At 43.3% G+C, this 20,019-nt stretch overlaps 1 protein-coding gene across 2 annotated transcripts in view; it reads left to right on the top strand.

Annotated features, from left to right (window-relative positions):
- The window catches only part of PAQR8 (progestin and adipoQ receptor family member 8), a 40,460-nt gene that overhangs the window by 1,471 nt on the left and 18,970 nt on the right, over window positions 1-20,019 (top strand). The gene's annotated exons all lie outside the window — the stretch shown is intronic.

The raw sequence follows: 20,019 nt of genomic DNA, 5'->3' as shown, positions 1-20,019 counted from the left end.
TAAACAGGAGGAGCACTGTACAGGTTTGGGTGGTTGTGTTGGTGAGGGTCCCTTTACTGAAGTTAATAGGAAGGTGGGCTGCCCTTGACTGCCCTCCTCAGATGTCCACATTCTGTACCCTCCCCTGAGCTATGCCCTTGACCAGGTGACTTGGCAGGGAGCTAGGCTGCTTAGGACCCCAGTGGATGGGTCTCCTAGTTTGTGTCTAAAGGTAAGCAAATGACCAGTGCAGTCTGTTGTTTTATTTTTTTTTTCCTGTTGTTTGCCTTGGGTGCCTGGCTCCCTTTAATTAGTTAAATAATGTTGACACATTAACTTGTCCTATATGGTTAATTATGTATGGTAATTCGTTTAATTATTTGGTGTAACAGCTAGAGTGCAGGAAGGCCGAGGACCTGGGAATCCTATTCTGTGGATTTCTCCATTGGAAAGTTCCTGGGCTTTGGGGGGCAAAGGGAGAGAGATGCCCCCCACTCTCTTCCGTGCTCTGCATGTAGGTCCATCTTCGGACACACACGGAGACTGAACTTTCTGGGCAGATCAAGGACTGTGTTGGCAACTAGCTCATTTCTTTTCTTCATGAAAAGGAAATCTCTTCAGTAATTAGGCAAGTTAACGGGAAAGTGTTTTATTCGTTTCATGAGTATCATTTCAGGACAAGCCTTTTTTTCATTAAGGGGGTGGTCGGAACCTTGCACCAAAATCTGCATTATCATGATCGCAGCAGCACATTATTCACTTGGCCATAAAGCTAGCTGATTCTTCCAATTCTTTATCCAAAAGTTAAAATAAATATGCCAGTATTTGTACATTCAAATGAGTGTTTCTCCCCTTCAGAAGCCTCCTCTTGGCAAGCTGGGTACTAATTCTAGTGATGCTGTCATTGCTGAGAATAATTTTGGAGTTCCTGCTTTGGAGTTGCCTTCAGAGTTTGCAACGCATTTACTGAATTACCTCCTTGATGGCACACCTTCCTTAGCTGGGAAAAAGCCAAATAGTGTGTGGGGCTACCTTTGGCTTCTGAGGTGGGGAATTGAGGTTGCAATAGGAAGGATGCCCATTAGAGTAATGAAAGTCCTCTTGAAGGACTGGCAGCCTTAAAGGGGACGTCCAGTAAAGGTACGTGTACATGGTTAGGATTGGAAAGTAATTGAGGTGCAGCTTTCATTTGGATGTTTATGCCCTGGTCTGTATGTCACAAAATTGGTCTTATCACCTTATTGTCATACGTTATGGCCTGTTGGGCTGGAGAAAATAAGCCTTTCTTTCCACCTTCCAGGTAGTATTTACCAGGCAGTTTCCATCACTGTGCATTTTACAGAAAACAAAACAAACAAAAGATTTGTTTTCTCACCAAAAAAGATACCCAGAAAGTCACTTAATCCGTATGTAGTGAATGCCTGGCACTTGAGTTTTTATGTGAAAGGATCTATCTAGAGGCGAGGGGAAGAGAATGAGTGCTGAAAATCCACTTCAGTTTTGGGATTCCATGACACACAGTGTGAAAAATTAACTTAAGATATCCCTTTTCTTCCGCTGTTTGCCTGAATTCCCAATTTTTTTTCAGGTTATCTAACATAAAGCTTTGTACAACCATCGCTTGAATCTTGATCTAGCTGCGATCCTGGGCAAGTTATTCCATCTCTTTTGGTCTCAGTTTTCTTACCTTAAAATGAAGATGCTAATGAGTAGGTACTCATGGGGTTAGGATGAAGATTAAATAAGATTTATGCATGTAGAACACTGAGTTCAGGGCCTGATACATAGTAAGTGCCTGACACTCTCTAGCTATTTTGTTATTAATATTGTTCATTGATAGTTTCATGTTAAGATTCCTTTGAAGCCATGTACAAATTTATCATTTCCCAGGTAATGCTATTCTCTTTGGCTGGGCTTGGTGAATAAATATGTGAATGAGAACATTTTGCTTTTACTCTCTGGCCTCTTAGCAGTTCTTCAGGAGTGACCTTAACAACAACTGTAGCTAGCTACTTTATTTTGAATTCAGATGTTTTTAAAAATGAACATTCCTGTTTTGATCGTGTATTAGGTATAATAATTTGGTGAAAGTCTGAAAGAAAAAGATTTAATAGCTTCTCCTGTAACTTTTTTTCCTTGATCCAATAAAATATTCTAATGAAATAGCTACAGTTCTCATGGCCTGTATTGAAAGGGGTGATTCTGGTGGACGTTTATTTGTTTCAGTTAAACTTGAGTTTTGCTCAGCTTTGTTTTTTAAATGACAGGGAAGAATCACCTGGCACTAGGCTCTCAGCTCTTTCGTAAATATTGACATTAATTTTTTTCCGATTTGTGAAATTTATTAAAATATGTAAATTAGGAAGATACAAAAATGTGAGAATATAATTTTTTCTTATTTTTAATCAATTAGGCATTGCTATGAAATAGATGTTTCATGAAATGTTCGACATTAGTGAGAGTTCTCTGTGTTTTAGGCAAGTTTGTGCAGGAGGTAGAGAGGGGTCCAAGGAATAGATTTGTCTTCCAGAAGTTCATACAAGGTGCTCTCAGGATGATGCATTGGCAAAAGTTTTTTCTCCTAATGGCTCATGGGGCTAAGGATTAATATGAATTTGCCTCCATGTTCTTTTCCCTCAATTTCTTGGAGAAGGCTAAATATATAGATCGCTCAATAATGTTCGTGTTTTTGAGATGGATTAACTCTTTCAGGATTAGGTCCCTCTGTGCACCCGGATGCCATGTAAGGAGATAAGGGCTATCAAAGTACCTGTAAATTGGAAGTGATACTAAACTGTAGGATAGGAGGTATCATTGCTGTTGTACCGTATTTTCCGGGAGTGTTCTGATGGTCACCTCCATGGCAGTGTTTCTTCTCACTCTATCTGCCTTCTGAGTAGTGGATTATGTACTTATAAAGTACCAGGACACAGTACAGCATGGTGGGTCAGACTAGAGCAGTGGTTCTTAATGGAGAAGGGGGCATTTTGCACCTGCTCAGGATATTTGACAATTCTGGAGACATTTTTGATTGTCACAGCTAGAGAGGGAGTGATGTTACTGGCGTCTAATGGATAGAGGCCAGAGATGCTACTAAGCTCTGTATAATGCATAGGACAGCCTCTCAAAACAAGGAATTATCCGGCCCCAAATGTCAGGAGTGCTGAGAAATCCTGGTCTAGAGCATGGGATCTGGAGTGAGGATCAGCCAGCATTCGCATCCTGGCACGACCCTGGCTGAGTTTCTTAGACCTGAGATTCTATAATAAAATGCATGTCTGAAGAGAGTGAGATTGTGGACTTCAGTGAGGTAGAGTATATAAAGTGCTTAGCACACAGAAGTTGCCTGGTAATTGGTAACTCTTGGTATTATGGCCGGTTAGTAAATCCAGGGGCTGTACTTCAAACAGATAGTGTTGGTTTTTAACCCATTGTGTACAGGACCAGTCTAGATTTCTTGATCCCATCCAGGTGTCCCAGAGTAGGGCAAGGACATAGCCTGATGACCTCCAGCATCCGTGGTTCCTTCTGCATTCTGGCCCAGATTCTGCCCTGGTCCTGCTAGGCAGCTAACTGTGGGCTGCAGATCCCTCCAACCAGGTGACCAGGGCAGTCCCCCAGACCTCTCTTGTATAAAGCAGAGATGAACGGAGGATGGAGGAACTTTCTGTTTAATCTGGATACATCAGGAAGGAGGAGATGGCCAGGCCAGGAAGCCCCCTGGCACTGAGCTTATCTCCAGGCTCTCCTTGGACCCCTGTCCGTGCGTGATCAGAGCTTCCTCTGCTGCTTGAGCAGGCAGTGAAGTCTGCCAGTTTCCCTTTGCTTTTCCTTCGCCCCTCCTACTCAAGCAAAGAGTTCTTGTAGGCATCCCTTCACTTTTAACAAAATCCTCCGAAACCACTCCAGTTTTTGCTCTGAAGGGGTTTCCGGCCATCTGGGAGGAGAAGGGGGCCCTCCCGTAAAGCCTGGGCTTTGATCTTCCTGCCTCTCTGTGTTTTCCTTATGCCCACTGGGGCCACAGGAGTGAGTAATCCACTCAGAGTAACCAGCAGACCTTCAATGGGGTGGGGGCCAGCATTCTGGGTGCAGTGTTTAGTAGATTGGGATGTAAATAACACAGTGGTTTTCCAGCTGTGAGCTAGGAACCATTAGTTCCATGGATCTCAGTCCTGGCCGGACAATAGCATCACATGGAGCTGTCTAAGAATGCTGATGTCCTGGCCCCGCCCCAAACCATTGATTCAGAATCTCGGTAGGTAGGGCCTGGGCATCAGATTTTTAAATGCTCCTCAGATTATTCTGATGCCTGGTGAGACCTGAGCGTCAGGACCATGACTTGCAAAATTCATGACTTCATTAAAAAAAAAAAAAGAAAAGTAAAAAAAGAGAACCAAATATCAAAGTAATATAAGTATCATTTTGTTAAGCTTTTGTTTTAGTGATGAATATATGCCTGTCTGCAATGTAAAATATATTTCTTCTAATGGACTGCAGTCAAAAAATTTTGAAAAACACTGTTTTAGAGCCTTAAAGTTATTTAGTTAATATTGACAAATTTACCTCCTTCAACATTTCTGTGCGAACATCTGCTGGACCGATTTCAAAGGGCTTTTATTTACTTTGTCAAATTCAACTTTTACAACCATCCTATGAGTGTAGAACGCAGATATCGTCATGTATTTTTTTACAGATGAAGGACACTTGGAGTTGGAGAGGGGTAAGAAATTTGTTAAACTTGCGATGAGAAAATGGCGGAAACAGGGACTCAAACCCAGGGCTTCTGATTACTGTACAGGGCTCTGTCTAGCACATCTGTCTGTCTCTTGTGATTAGCAGACCCTCTGAGAAAGGAAGTGCAACTAGAGCAGGAGTCTGGCTTCAGCATTGTGAAAATAACAACTGTTGACTAAGCACTTGCTACTGTTAGGAAGTGTATTGTACCACCTCATGCAATTCTCCGAACAATCCTAGGAGACAGGTACTATTAACCCCATTTCAGTAATGTGGAAACTGAGGCACAGAGAGGTTGTGACTTGCCCAAGGAGCAGAGCTGGGCCTGGAAAGCAAGGCCAAATTCTCTATTTGTGCTCCCTATTGCCCCAGTACTAGTTTGTTGGCATGTCTCTAGCTTCTACACTCCTGTCTCTGGGGCCAGTTTAAGTAGCGGGAAAATGGCCGCACGTCTTAGTCTGCTCAGGCTGCCGTAACAAAATACCATAGATGGGACGGCTTAAACAACAGACATTTATTTCTCACAGTCTGGAGACTGAGAAGTCCAAGATCAAGGTGCCGGCAGATTCAGTTCCTGGTGAGGGCCCTCTTCCTGGTTGAGAGAGCGAGCGAGTGAGAGAGAGAAAGCCTGAGAGAGAAAGAGAGTGTGTGCTCTCTCTCTCTTCCTCTACTTATAAGGGCACTAAACCCATCATGGGACCCAGCCCTAATGACCTCATCTAAACCTAGTTACTTCCCAAAAGCCCCACATTCCAGTACCATCACACTGGAGGTTACGACTTCAACATACGAATTGGAAGGGGGATACAGACATTCAGTCCGTAACACTCTAGTACTTGTGGCTTCTGCTCAGCTTTCCACGTGTGTGTGGCCGGAACCCTCCGTGTCCCAGCGAGAAGGGAGGAAAGCCCTCTCTGCTGCCCAGACCCCATCCGAGCTGTTTGTGATGCTTACTGCCGCGAACAGCTGAAATCCGTGGTGTGACTTAGGGAGTCCTGGCTGAGAAGGAACCTGAACACTAACCCTTATGGAGTAAGATCTTGATGGACTTCTCAGTGGTCTGGCAATAAAATTATATCTTGTTCATTCATTCATTCACCAAATATTAAGGGCTGGGGTCTGTACTAAATACTGGGAATAGATTGATGAGCAAAAATGCAATCCTTGCCCTTGTGGAATTTACAGTTTGGAGGTAAGTTTTTGAGATGACACTCTGCTTCAAAGATGGGTGGGGAAAGTGTTTATCGTGGCTTTCTGATACCTGTGCACAGGGCTGAAATCGCCAGGCTAATGCAAAGCTCAGGCCATGTATAAATAGGAGGGGGCTGGTTGGCTACCACCTCAGAAGCTTGCAGTGGAAAAGTTAGTCTTCACGTTATCCCACATGACATTCAGAAACCCCACTTCCCCAAAGGTGGGGGACCGCTGTCTGCTCTGAGTCAGTGGGCTGGATGATCGGGGTGAGTTAAGCCTGGGGCTTGTGGAAGACTTTTCTTCTCTGCCTGTCTGGGAGAGTACAAGCTTCCAAGCTGTCTAGATAGCTAATAAACTTTCCCTAGTTTCTTAGGTGAGGAACGTTCAATATCACAACAGTATTTGTTGAATGAGTGGATTAAGAATAATTATGACGAGTGTTAATATATAATAGAGGAAATGGGAGACTTCAGGATTTCAAGACGAGCAAACCCAGAGAAGAGCCAAGGCTAGCTCTCCCCCGTTCCAGGCTGAGCCGACTCCTGAGTTTAACCAATGCCCTGTTCCTAGGACTGTAAGAATTTGAGGGAGATTGGAGCGAGGGTTATTGACTTAAGAGGTTTTTGTTGGTCTTGAGACAGCTAGCATTAAGGGCAGTAACATTTATCCTTGTAGGGTGATGTAGTTCAAGATTAAGAAAAGCAAGGATGAAAGATGTTTTCATCGGTAGCTTGAAACTCTATTTGTCCCATCCTCAGCACGTGCTCTTTGGAGTCTAAGAGAATCCCCAAGAGGTTAAAGATAAGTCTACAGTCTGGAAACCGGAAGAGGGCTACACTTACCCAAACCAATTGTAGATGGAATTAAAATACACATACCCTGCCGAATACTGCCCGTAGATCATACTTTTGTGAGAAATGAAACTTTTTCTTGGTCAAAACTATCTTCTCATTTTCTTTTTAGATGCATTCTAAAGAGGATTGGTAAAGTTGTATAAAATATGGAAGAAAAGGGAGGATCATGTAAAATCAATGTTGGAGTGAAATGGCTCTTGAATTAGAAAATTTGTATTCTCCCTGGTGTATGTGACTGCCCAAAGAATTTATTCCAGGAATCTCATCTTAGCTTCTTTACTCCTGCACTTAAGCAAGATAAAGACATTAATATTGTTGTCTTGAGTTGCCAGGAACCTGGAGCACTTTAGAAAGTGGAATTAGCCCGTTTCGTTCATGGGCTACTGCCGATGCTGGAATTGGCTGCAGTACTAGAATCTCGTCCAGACGGGTTCAGGTAAAGCTCCAAGAATGTCAGTGAAACTGGGCAGCATTTCAGGAAGGCAGAAACTGATTCATCAAATCTTGGTTTGGTGAAGAGATTCAGGTTAATTCATGAAGTGCTGTAGGTATTTCTTGAATTGCATGGCCTTTTTTTCCTCTCTCTCTCTTTAAAACATCCTGAATGATAACTAGTTGTTTAGGGCATACATCCCCAGAAGTAATGCCACCATCTGAGTGTCCGCTGTCAATTCACAGGGTCCTTGACAATTTCTCTCTCATCTGGGATGTTCATATTTTAGATCTTTGCAGCCACAGAGTCATTCTGACAGAGGAGCACTTGAGAGAAAGAAGGAGAAAAAGCAAATAGATGTTCTGATGGTGTGAGTGGAATCCTCCCAGAGCAGCAGAGGAGGGGTTCAAATGCTAAATCTGTCAGTTCATCAACAGGGACTTTTCGGCCACTTTATAAGTGCTTAACCCTGGGCTGGATACTTGGAGGGGTACAAGAGAAGCAGAAGCACGGTTTTTGGGCTTAAGGAGCCTATAATACATTCAAAGCATCAAATTTTTCTCACATGAAAGAGAGAGAAGTCCTTAGACATTAAGTGCTGGGCTGTGAAGCAATGGTAGTAGGTTGTGCCACTCGGCTTAGAAAAGGGAAAGTCAGTGTGACTCGTACAGTCGGAGTATAATTCAGGAGCAACAACCCAAGTGAGAGCTGGGGTAACATTTAGATTGAGAGGTGGGTGTTTCTGATGGGATAAACAGCACAGAGGGCCACGTCGGAACAGTATATGTGTATGTGAGGCCTGAGGAAATCGCTTCATCCTTCTTCACTGTTCTTCATATCACGTGGCACCACTTCACATCTTACATGTTTATTTGTTTATACTCTGTCTTCTGCACTGGGTCACAGGGCTCAGCTACAGAAGGAATAGATAGGGCAGGATTTCAGATCTAGGTTCCTTTTTGCAGTTGGGTGTTTGGAGAAAGGAAGAAGGAAATGAAATCATTCATTAAAAAAGATTTTTCAAGGGTGTGCTCTGTGCTTGGCACCGTTCTAGGTGTCGGAGATCCAGAGATGAACAAGATCCCTCCTCTCGTGTAACATATGTTCTCTTGGGGGGAGACAGACAATAAACAAGTAAATCAGGAAATAGATAATTTTGGGTAGTGAAAATGCTATGAAGAGGGGCCAGCCTGGTGGCTTAGTGGTTAAGTTCATGCCCTTTGCTTCAGGCAGCCCAGAGTTTGCAGGTTCAGATCCTGGGCGTAGACCTATATACCATTCATCAAAACCATGCTGTGGCGGCATCCCATATACAAAATGGAGGAAGATTGGCACAGATATCAGCTTAGAGCCAATCTTCCTCAAAAAAAAAAAAATGCTATGAAGAAAAATAAATCAGGATGGGGGAAAGAGAGCTGGTTTTAGGTAAGGTTAGGAATAAGGATGAGGGGGCCAGCACCATGGCCAAGTGGTTAAGTTCACGCACTCTGCTTCGGCAGCCCAGGGTTTCGCTGCTTTGGATCCTGGGCGCGGAAAGATAAAAAAATCTTAAAAAGAAAAAAAGAGAGAGAGAAAATAAAGAATAAGGATGAGATAAAGATTTTAGGTTCACTCTGAACTTCCCTGGAGAAGCCTCATTGCCACTGGATTACCCTACAGTCTGTGCCAGTGGGGTCCCACTTTGTTATTCACATTCATGTCACCCATTGACACCCCCCCCTCCCACAGTGTATATACAGTGGGCATTCAGCAAGCATTTCATGATAGTGATAAAATGGCCTTGCTAGACTTGAATTGGACCACATTTTTCTTCTTCCTTTTTACTTTTTATAATTTTTCTGTTTAAAAGACACTGTCACAAAACATGTATGAAAGGAGAGAGGGAAGAATCCCGTAGGAAAGAACATGTAGGTATTGACAGCAGCAACCTAGTTATCTGTACAGGAGCTCTGGAGGACAAGATTGAGTGCACCAGCATCAAAATTTTGTCACGTGAAAGAGAAAGAAAATATTAAACCGTTTATAATTATGTGGCTGTGAAAGGTCTCGTGGCCTGGAGAAACACTGTGTCTAAATATATTAACCAGATTCCAAAGGAGGTAATGATGCATCCATGTGTACATAAAGGCACATAAGATATAAAGTGGCTACTGTGTATTGAGCAATTACTCTGTGCCAGGCCTTGTGCACTGCACTTTATTTGCATTATCTCTATTCCCTGAAACAACCTTAGGAGGGAGATATCCCGGTTTCCCAATGAGAAAACAGAGATGAAGTGGCTAGCCCAAGGCCGTTAGAGTCAGTAAGTGGCAGAGCTGGGATGGCGGATTCCTTGTTTGTGAGAGGGCGTGGAGCAGACGAGTTTGGGTTTAGTTAAGGGCTTCCTTAGAGTGCGTATCTAGCCTGGAATTCGGCCAGGGTGGGGTGTTCTGTCTGTCCAGCTCATCACCCTATCTAAGGGATTCCAGAAGCTAGGATTTTCTGGGACTGACTGAATTTATATATGCGGTTCCCTGAACCTACTGGAGGCATAGACTCTGGTGGCAGAGGACAGGATGTAGAGATGGTGTCGATGTGCATTGAGCATTTTTTCATTATTTCACATGCCTATAAAAGTGGTATGTGTGCGTCAGAGAGCTACTCAAGCTGTTAAAACTTGGAAATGCTTTGCTTTCCTCTGGGTGATAGCAGCTTGGTTTGGAGTCACCTGCCAGCTCCTCTAAAGCTGACTTGAAACTCTGACTTGTGATGATGTGTATCTGAGTAAAAGGTATGGGGTAGTGAATATTTAGTGGATATGGTTGATTCAGTAAACTTTCAAAGCACAGAGTACTAAAAATAATCAATTTAAAACACGTTTGATGGTGAAGAGCTGAGGCAATAATGCATGGCCTGGAGTGACAGTGAAGCTCTCGGTGGGTGCCCTTTCTCCCCTATTGCTGGCCCCGGAACCTACTCATGTTTCTAGAGGGGCAGGCTGCTCTCACAGTGCCTCTTTGACCTAGAAACAATGTCTTCAAGACCCTCTCTGAGCTATCACAGTTTACATTTCTTGAGCACATGTTGTGTGCTAACAATTTTACCCGTATTATCTTCTCTCTGTCTTGAACTTTCTATTATAGGAAATTTCAAACAGGCGGAGGTGGACAGGGTGGTATAATAAGCCCCCACATGCCCATGCCCCAACTTCAACATTATTAACTCATGGCCAGCTTCTTTGTGTATATCTTACCTCCAGAGGATTCTGAAGCAAATCCAGAAATCATATCATTATTTGTGCGCATTTCAGAATGTATTTCTAAAAGAAAAGGACTCTTTTATTATAATGCTTTAAACGTCACAACAACCCTATTAGTCAGGTACCATTATACCTTTCTTTTATAAATGAAGACAATGAGACACAAGGAGATTAAATTACTTGCCAAGGTCACCTAACTTGTAAGTGGCAGAGTCAGGCTTCAGACCCAGTTGCCTGACTCCAGAGCCCGTCCTTTTAACCCCATGCTGCGTGGCTGCCACTAGATCTCTCTGCTGTGGCTGATGCTACACCGTGGAACTGGATCCTGGGAGTAGCAAAGCAAACTCCCAGGGACATGACTATTGATTTCTGTGGATTCAGCTGGCCGACCGTTGCTGTAAATTGAGTCTGTTTACGTTCACAGGGACAGAATGGCTGTGCAAGGCTTGGAATTGTCATCTCCAGGAATGAAAGGACCTGCCTGAAATATTAGTGGATTCTATTTGGGCAGAGAAACTGATAAAGCACCATTATTGTAATAGTGTTTGAAATGTCAGAGAAACCCACAAGGAAAAGGACTTGACAGGAAATGTGATTGTCATTGGGCCGTGGCTGCCCAGGGAAGTAAAAGGTTTCTTTTAAAATGAATTTTCCTTTGGTTTTCTCTCTTGGCAGAAGGAGTCAGCGTCTTCCCACTGAGTCTTTTCAGTTTGTTTCCAGCACAGCTAATTGCGTTTATTTGTCTCTGGAATCACATGGCTGCCTCCTCTCCCTTGCCTTTTCTTAAGGTCTCTTGCCTGCTGTGTACTATGATTACTGCCAAAAATGTTCTCCTCACCTGGGAGCCAGTTGGCTGACAACACAGAGTAGATGTTGGGAGGCCAACTCTGTCTCTCCAGAGAGCTGCCCTGGCCCCTGGCGTCCCAGCCCACCTCAGGGGAGAGGGAGAGAGAGTATAAAGCTGGTATGAAAGGAACCATGTTGCCTTGTATACGCCCACTTGGCCAATCAGTGTTAAGAACAGAGCAGAAAGCAAGTGAATACTATTGGCTGATTGATCAAGAGAGCTTTGCTGGTTCAAAGTCAAGAAATTGACTCTCCATTTCTCCTATCAAAACAAACATCACATTGGCTTTTTCTGCTGAATACTTTCCTTCGTCTTTGGGATCCCTGACATTGACTTGATTCTCATACCTCGGCTTCTTTGCCTTCCCCCATCCCCATGCGGTCCCATCACAGAAGCCAGGTAACTGCTGGAGAACTGTCCAGCTCCTTCTTAACCCTCTCACCTGTGGGGCACCAAAAGGTGGTACTTGTCAAGGTGCAGTTGAGGAAGAGCTTAGAAATTCCACCTTTGGCTCCCTCTGGGACCTCAACTGGTGTCCTTTTCAAGGAATACTTTTTTAAAAAATATTTGTCGTGGCAAGTGTTTTGAAATAGATTTTTATGACTGAAGCACTTCAACTTTTAAAAAAAGTCAAGTAAGGACAATAGTGGACTGCAAGTCGCTTAGCTCTCATAGTAGAGTGCGCTCAGGGATGACAGATGCGTGCTCTGTGCCGCGGCTCCCTCCTGAGCCTGGTCTCCCTCAGGAGCCTGTGGCAGACACCGTAAATTGATCTCAGCGGCTCCCCTCCGAGCTCCACCCAGGCCTGGAATGCCTCTCAGTCCTGGACTCCGGGAAGTGCTACCAACAGGGCTGGCACAGGGGTGAAATCTATTTGTCGTTTCCTGAGTCCGTGGTCCTTAGGCCTCTTCCCACACTGAAGCCCCGGAACCTTTCTGCCAGCAGTCACATTTGGTCACTAACAGCGAGAGACCAGCGCTCCTCTTTCCCCAAGAAGCAGATCAGAGGGCGGGGAAATGTTACCACCGGAGAATGCTGAATGCTCTCTGGAAAGCAGATGACAGGGGAAAATGTTTTAAGTGCTCATAGTTCATGGAGGACACGGGGATCGTGACTCGCCCTTTTCAACCCATCGTGGGTCCTTCAGTGGGTTAGTAGATTGGTTAGTCAGTAAGACTAATTAAAGTCATTCTTTTTGTGGGAGAAATGGAATGCTGAATGCTCAAGGGGAATATAAAGGAAATGGAAGCCCAGAGCCTGTCCGTAAGGAGTTCCTAATCTGGTGTAGCAGTTGTATTAAGCTGAGTTTAGATTTAGGGTCGTTTAATGAGGTGCGAGAGCAAGAAACTTAGTGCCTAGTTGTAATTCACTCACTCTCAGCTGACCAACAGTTCTCTTTACTTTTGAAGAAATTTGGAGGGTATTAAGCTAACACCTATGAGGCAACAGGACTTCCTTGACAGATGTTTTAAGTATTCATGACCATATTACAGATAATGTACTGAGCTGTAGGAATGGCTTAGGCTGGTCTGTGGTCACCAGAAATCATGAACGCCTGACCAGCTGTGCAGGCAGAAGCTGCGCGGGCTGCTCTGGGCCTGGCTGTCTCCAGGAAGATTGACAGAGGGCTGCCATCTGGGTGGTGAAGATCAGGCTGTGTATGCACGCGTGTGGTTTTGTCTTGTTGTTTTAATCAACAGCACATTCTTTTGCAAGAAAAACCAAGGCTCATTTTGGAATGCTTTTGCTTTAACAGCAAGGACCAACAGAGGCCCTTTTCCATTTCAGAAGTCTCAGCTGGATATTGGAGGTAGTGGAGGGGAGAGGAGGGGAAAATCCATGCAGGTCCAAACATTAGATTGGCCAAGTATTTTTTAAAAATCAGGTTAAATTTAGAGCCCCCCTCCCTTAAGCGTGTACTCATATCTAGTACTGCTTGTCTAAAAATCATACTTAAGCTGAAATTGCTTCTGGTTTGTGATTATTCTTTACTTTCTCCATCTTTTTTTGGATGTCATAGAAAAAAAGGGCCAGAAAACATCATTTGCTGTTGTGATTTGGGAATGTCCGAAGTAATTGAATTCTCCAGAGGGAGGAGTGGCCAGTGAGGCTGAAATGGCCAGCTGGGGAATAATTGCAACTTTTCAGTAGATACTGCAGTCCTTTGTTGAAGGCAGCACTGGGGTGATGGTAAGGAAACTGCAAGCAGTGACCTTGAATTTTCTGGTAACAATGAGTGCTTGTCTCTTCTCAGGACCATATGATCTGCAGGAATAGCTTCTGGCTGGTACTGCATCTTTTGTTTTCTAAAGGCACCCTGGGGACTTTAAAATGCACCCTTTGGGTTAAAATCATCTTATTTAAAAGCATCTTACTTGAGTTCGCTTGATGGTAAACTTATATAATGGTGGCTATTAGACGCTGAATAAGTTTGGAAGTGACACTTTCTGGACCCGCACCCATGTTGTCTTCTGCTTGTAATTACATTCCTTTTTTTTTTTTTTCCAGCGTTAATTCGGAAATCTCAGTTTGTTGGCCTTTATTATTCTCAGTTTACAGATGGCACTGCCGGTGCCAGAAGGATGGTGGTTTATTTTTAAGTTTGTGATTCATTTAATTTGATGAGAGTAGGATTTGGGCCTTCTGCCTTCCAGTTCACTTTGCCTCCAAGATCAATACAACGTCAAAGAAGAAAAAGTTGTCCATTTTTAAATGGTATTTATAATGGATGTGCCTTGTTGATATTAATGACAGTGTCTCTACTTCGACTTAGTTTTAGTTAATCAAAGACTTTAGTTAAACTACTTTTTCACTGGCTTATTCCACTTTGTAGAAAAAACATCAAAACACAGGAAAATAAAGTTCTATTAAAAAAGTTCTAAGAACAACTCTCCGGTAAGGGCCTAGGCTCACCATAGACACTGTCCGGTCTTCTCGATCATTGGTACCTCCATTATCCAAGCTGCATGATGATTACAGGTATCCAGAGATGAAGGACCTGTACAGTTCTGAATTGTCAAAATGATATTCACGAGTGAAAGTGATCTAATACGTTTTAGAATGATTTTCAATAAATGAGGTTGAAACAGAAGGCGTCTCCTGAATAGTGTGGAATTTCAGCTCATGGCCTCTGGGGCAAGACTCCCTGGGTACAGATTCTGGCTCCACCACTTCCTGGCTGGGTGACCTTGGGCAAGGAACTTAACCTGTTTCCTCACCTGTGTTGCGTTTCTTAGGATTGTGAGGAATTTAAGTTAATAACATGCAAGGAACGTGGATCTGTTCCCAGCATAGAATAAATGCTCAATATATGTGAGTCATTATAATAATTATTATTGGCCACTGGATGAGAAGAGTCCCAGGTTCGGATGAGGGAAAAATATGTCCCTGGTGTCTGGCTTGAGCACCTGGGTGCAGCCATTTACTGAGATGGGAAGAAGGAGCATAGGAGAGAAGCAGGTTTATTCCGGAAGCTCCCATCTCTTGGTCGAGTTCATTTTGAGATATCTTGGTTACAGCTGAGCAGAGATATCAAATGGGCATTGGATGTTCTCCATGCCAGATAATAACTACGCTTTCTGTGGACTGTAGCTTGTCTCGTTGGTTTACTTATGGATTTCTTATGAGCTCTCCAAAAAACTGAATCTCATATGTTTCAGAATTTCCATTGGAATAATACTGAACATAGTAGTGGCACATAGTAGACACTAAGCAACTATTTGTAAAGGGATAATTGTTTTCGAAAGGTCCTAAGTAACTTGGGTAAAGGCAGTGTGTGTGTATGTGTATGTTTACATTCCTTGGAATGTAATTCCAATTCCTTGGAAAGGAATGTAAAGGCCAGTATACTTTCAGTGTGTCTGTCTACCACCCATTCGTTTATTCATTCTCATAATGAATGTTTACTGAGCATTTACTATATACCAAGTACTGTTCTAGGTGCAAGGATACAGCAGTGGACGAAATAGACAAAGATCCCTCTGCTAGTGGGGCTTATATCCTGGGCCAGCAGTGTGACTAGGGAAGACAGACACTATACATAATAAAAAAAATAATATATTAACATCACACCCATTAGGATGGCTACAATAAAAAAAAAAAAAAACTCCAGAAAATGACAAGTGTTGACAAGGATGGAGAGAAATTGGAACTCTTGCACACTGTTGGCAGGAATGTAAAATGGTGCAGCCGCTATAGAAAACAGTATGGCAGTTCATCAAAAAATTTAAAAATAGAATGACCAATGATCCAGCAACTCTACTTCTGAGTGCAGACCCATACGAATTGAAAGCAGGGTCTTGAAGAGATACTTGTACCCCTATGTTCATAGCAGTGTTATTCATAATAGCCAAAAAGTGGAAGCAACCCAGGTGTCCATCAGCAGAGGACTGGATAAACAAAATGCAGTGTATGCATACAATGGAATAGGATTCAGCTTTCCAAAGGAAGGGAGTTCTGACACCTGCTACAACATGGATGATCCTGGAGGACATTGTGCTAAGTGAAATAAGCTAGTCACAAAAGGACAAATGCTGTATGATTCCACTTATATGAGATACCTAGAGTAGTCAAATTCATAGGGACAGAAAGTAGTAGGCTGTTTGCCAGGGGTTGGAGGAAGTGAGGAATGGGGTGGTGGTGTTTAATGGGTACAGAGTTTTAGTTTTGCAAAGATGAGGAGTTCTGGAGATTCTTTGCTCAATGATGTGAATGTACTTAATACTACCGAGCTGTACTTTTAAAAATGGTGGAGATGGTAAATTTTATGTAAGGTGTATTCCACCATAATTTTTTTGAAGTGTGAGAAATAAAATAATATGTTAAATCACAGAGTGAAAAGTACTACAGAAAACAAAAAACGTTGAGGAGAGTAAGGGGGCTCTGGCGTGCTGGGGAGGGTGCAAATGCAATACTCAATCAATAGGGCAGTGGCGAAGGTGAGATTTGAGCAAGACCTGGAAGGAGTTCTTTGTCTCTTGGCTGCCGTCATAATGATTGTCTGAATCTTCCAGGGCCCGCAGCAGGTGTGTGGCCATGCCGAGACAATGATCAAGTAGTGTGTATCAGTAAAGTTTACATTGTTGGCTGCTGAGTCAGAGACTGGGCCGTGGGCATTTCACTTCAGAAAAACAATCCAGGCCGTCAGGTAGCGCTTGCACAGATTATAGTCAGATGTGAGCTGAGACTTGAGGTTCTGTTACAGTAAAGAGAAATGGTTGTCCTTATACGTGGCCCTTTCTAAAATAAACTGTACCTTAGCGATAACAATCAGGAGTTTGATTTTTCAGTTACTCGTAAATTTGCAGGTTGTTGTTTAGGCCATTTCCAATGTAAGTTTGAAACTCCTTCATATTCTCTCTGTGGTGGGTCATATGGTAGGGAATGGTGAGCTGCTTATAAAAATCCAGTGATCTGGACAAGATTTTTTACTAATTTATGAGGCTGGGATAAACAGGGATCAGCTTGCTATCATTTAAGCCAATACTTTGTACTCATGAAAAACTTGAAAGAAGTTTGCAGCACTGGGTTCTTGAACTGATTTTTCCATATCTGATTTTTTACCCTTTTCCATGTCTAATAAAAAAGATGTATAACGAGCATGAATCTCTACTTTGGAATCACGAAGAAGTCCCTGTCCATCCCCCACCCCCACCCACTGAACTTGGAGGGGAGATGAACATCTGTGGGTGGACAGGCACCTGTGCCCCTCCACAATCCTGGCCCTGGGCGAGGATTCTGAAGCTGCACCAGCAGCCATTCAAAACACACATGGCTGTTTGTGGCTCTCTCCCCAGGCTCAAGTTACACAGTGATGGCTAAGGTCCTGGAGACCAGGTAGAGAGGAGGAATGGATTCCTTCTGTGAGTTCTTTCTATGCTGATGGCAGTAAGCATTGGTTGACTGAAAAAGCACAGCACCAATCTCAAGAATCACCCTCCCTCCCCCATTTTTGAGTAATCTTGTCTGTCCAATGTTTGATTTCTTTTAGTTCTGAACAAAATTCTTATGAAATTTTTGGCATAAATGTAATATCTTGGATGCTTTGACAATAAAGAGAGGAGGAAGAGTATTTTCCTTCATCTTTATACATAAGCAGCTGCCCATGGTCATTTAGCCCTGGCTGATTATCAAGCTCAAGATATCCCCCTTGGCCAGCCCCATGGCTGAGTGGTTAAATTCGCGCGCTCAGCTGCGGCGGCCCAGGGTTTTGTTGGTTCGGATCCTGAGCGCAGACATGGCACCACTCATCATGCCACGTTGAGGCAGCATTCCACATGCCACAACTAGAAGGACCCACCACTAAAATGTACAACTATGTACGGGGGGGATTTGGGGAGAAAAAGCAGAAAAGAAAAAAAAAAAAAGATTGGCAACAGTTGTTAGCTCAGGTGCCAATCTTTAACAACAACAAAAAAGATATCCTCCTGTACCTCCAGTTTCTCCCAACATACAGTGCCAGTGATAGACAGGCTTCTCTTTACCCCCATGGTGAAGTGATAATGCATGGGAATGTACAGCCATTAGGTGTAGATATATGTCGTTAGATGGTGAGAGCAGTAGTGAGCAGCAAAGAAGGAAAGATCACTGGATTCACTGAGGGTCCACTGGGCAAATACATGTGCTAGGCTCTAAGTGGGGAGGAGAGGAAATTTAATGCCATGTGACCCAGTACTTGCCTATAAGAAACTTAGAGCCTACTAGGGATATAAGAAAAGGACCCAAACAACTACAGCACAGAGTTATATGTGATGGTGTCATTAAGTAAAGCAAACTGAAGGTGGCAGGAGAACTGACAGAGGATATTTCTTTGACTGGGTAAATTGGAATGCCTGGAAGAACCAGCATCTGAGAGGTGACTGCAGGGATGGATAAAGTTTTCCGAGGTAGAGATCGGGAGGGGCCCATTCCAGGTAAAGGGAACAGCCTGGACAAAGACCTGAAGAGGAATCCCCTTCCTGGCATATACCCAAGAAGACATGTACAAACTACCCGGCAGCCCTGTTTGTCAAAGCAATTAACCTGGAACAACCTGCGTGTCCATCCACAGGAGGAGGAATAAATAAATTGTGGTATTTGGAAAAATATTCAGAAAAAAATGAATCAACTAGAGCATCACGTCACAATTAGTGTGGAAAAAACACAACCCGTATCTTAAATGAAACAAAGAAGGCTGCAGAATGTTAGGTACAAAATTTATCTAATGGTTAAAAATAAACAAAAAATATATACTGTTTATGGATATTTAGTTTCATGATGTTTTTATTATATTATTCCATGTAGTTATATAATTTTATAGTGTCATAATGTTTTCACGTGAAAACATTAGTGGGAATAGAAAACACCAAATTCAGTGTATGACTGCTGCTGGTGGGGAGGGAAGGAAATGGATGGAGACAGAAGGCTTGGTCGCAGTTGCATCTATTTTATAGACAGACAGGCATACACTCATATATGCACACATACACACCTTATATATATACATAGAGATGCTTAAATCTAAAGTAAATCTGACATGTCAAGAGTTTTGACAAACAATTGTTTGTTCTATTATTCTCTATACTTTTCTATATACTTGAAATATTTCGTAATTTCAAAATGAAAGAGAAAGTCACATGGCATGTTTAAGAATAGCGAATGATGTAGATCAGTGGTCATCAAGCTTTAACATGACCCTTGGTAAGAAATGTCTTTTATTTTAGGAACCAGGAGTTTCATGTCGTTTCTTCTGCCTAAGATGTGGGGCACACCCTGACATATTCTGTTCTATTCACTGTTTTCTTCTGCACGAAAGCAGGCAGTGGGTGATGCTTGAAGATGCAGATTAGGACCAGGACATGGGAGGCTGTGCCTGCCAGCCTCAGGAGTGTGGGCTTTAGTTGGCAGAGAGGAGAGGGCTCCTGGTGGCTTTGAGGCCTGTCATCTTCAGAGCTGAACTTTAGCCAAATCAAATAAGATGGAACTGGAGCTGGAGATCGGAGGATGCAAGGTCAGTTAGGAGGTTGTCTTGGACAGTATGTGAGCCTGCAGGGGAGGTGAAAGGAAGGACTAGATTTTGGATATCCTGCTGTTTAAGAAAAAAAAGATTTGATGCTTGGGCTTTGAGGGAAGCAGGAAGAGGAGGAGAAATTTCACTTTGATTTCAAGGCTTGATGACTGAGAGATTGATGATACCAGTAACAACTTGGTACAGCAGGAGAAGTCTGGTTTATATACACAATGCTTCAGGCACTGCTGGGACATCCAGATGGATCTAGTAAAGTCTGGGTTGAGGATTAAAAGCCATGAATTCATAATGGTTTCATGATGTTTTATGGTTTTCCATAGCAGTACATAGTACCTGGTGAGGAAAAAAGAGAAATTAGGTGTGATCGAGGTGGGGCTGTGCAGGCCGACCCAGTGGAGGGGTGGAGGGTGAGGAGGCCTGGCCAGGGTAGAGATGAAGTGGCTGGACTGGGGCTGGTTTGTGTTGGGTTGGCAGTGGGGCCAGATGAGGCAGGTAGACTAAGAGAGGAGAAAGGTTGGGGGACTGGAGCCCAGAGTATGTTAGCACTTGTGAGGAAATAGAACATGTGGAGGTCAGGAATGTTGTGATCAGGAAGGAGGAAGCTCAAGTCTGAGATCTTGGAGCTAAAATAATCCTGAGTGATGAGTAATCACTCCCTTGTAGGACTTGCAGGCTAGGCAGGTGGGTAGTTGTACTATACGGAGGTGAAAGCTGGAGCTGTGTGGCCGTTCACAG

The sequence above is a fragment of the Equus asinus genome, chromosome 8 (assembly GCF_041296235.1).
Source record: "Equus asinus isolate D_3611 breed Donkey chromosome 8, EquAss-T2T_v2, whole genome shotgun sequence".
NCBI lineage: Eukaryota > Metazoa > Chordata > Mammalia > Perissodactyla > Equidae > Equus > Equus asinus.
Note: the sequence above shows the minus strand (reverse complement) of the source record. Positions and strands in the feature narration are given on the sequence as shown.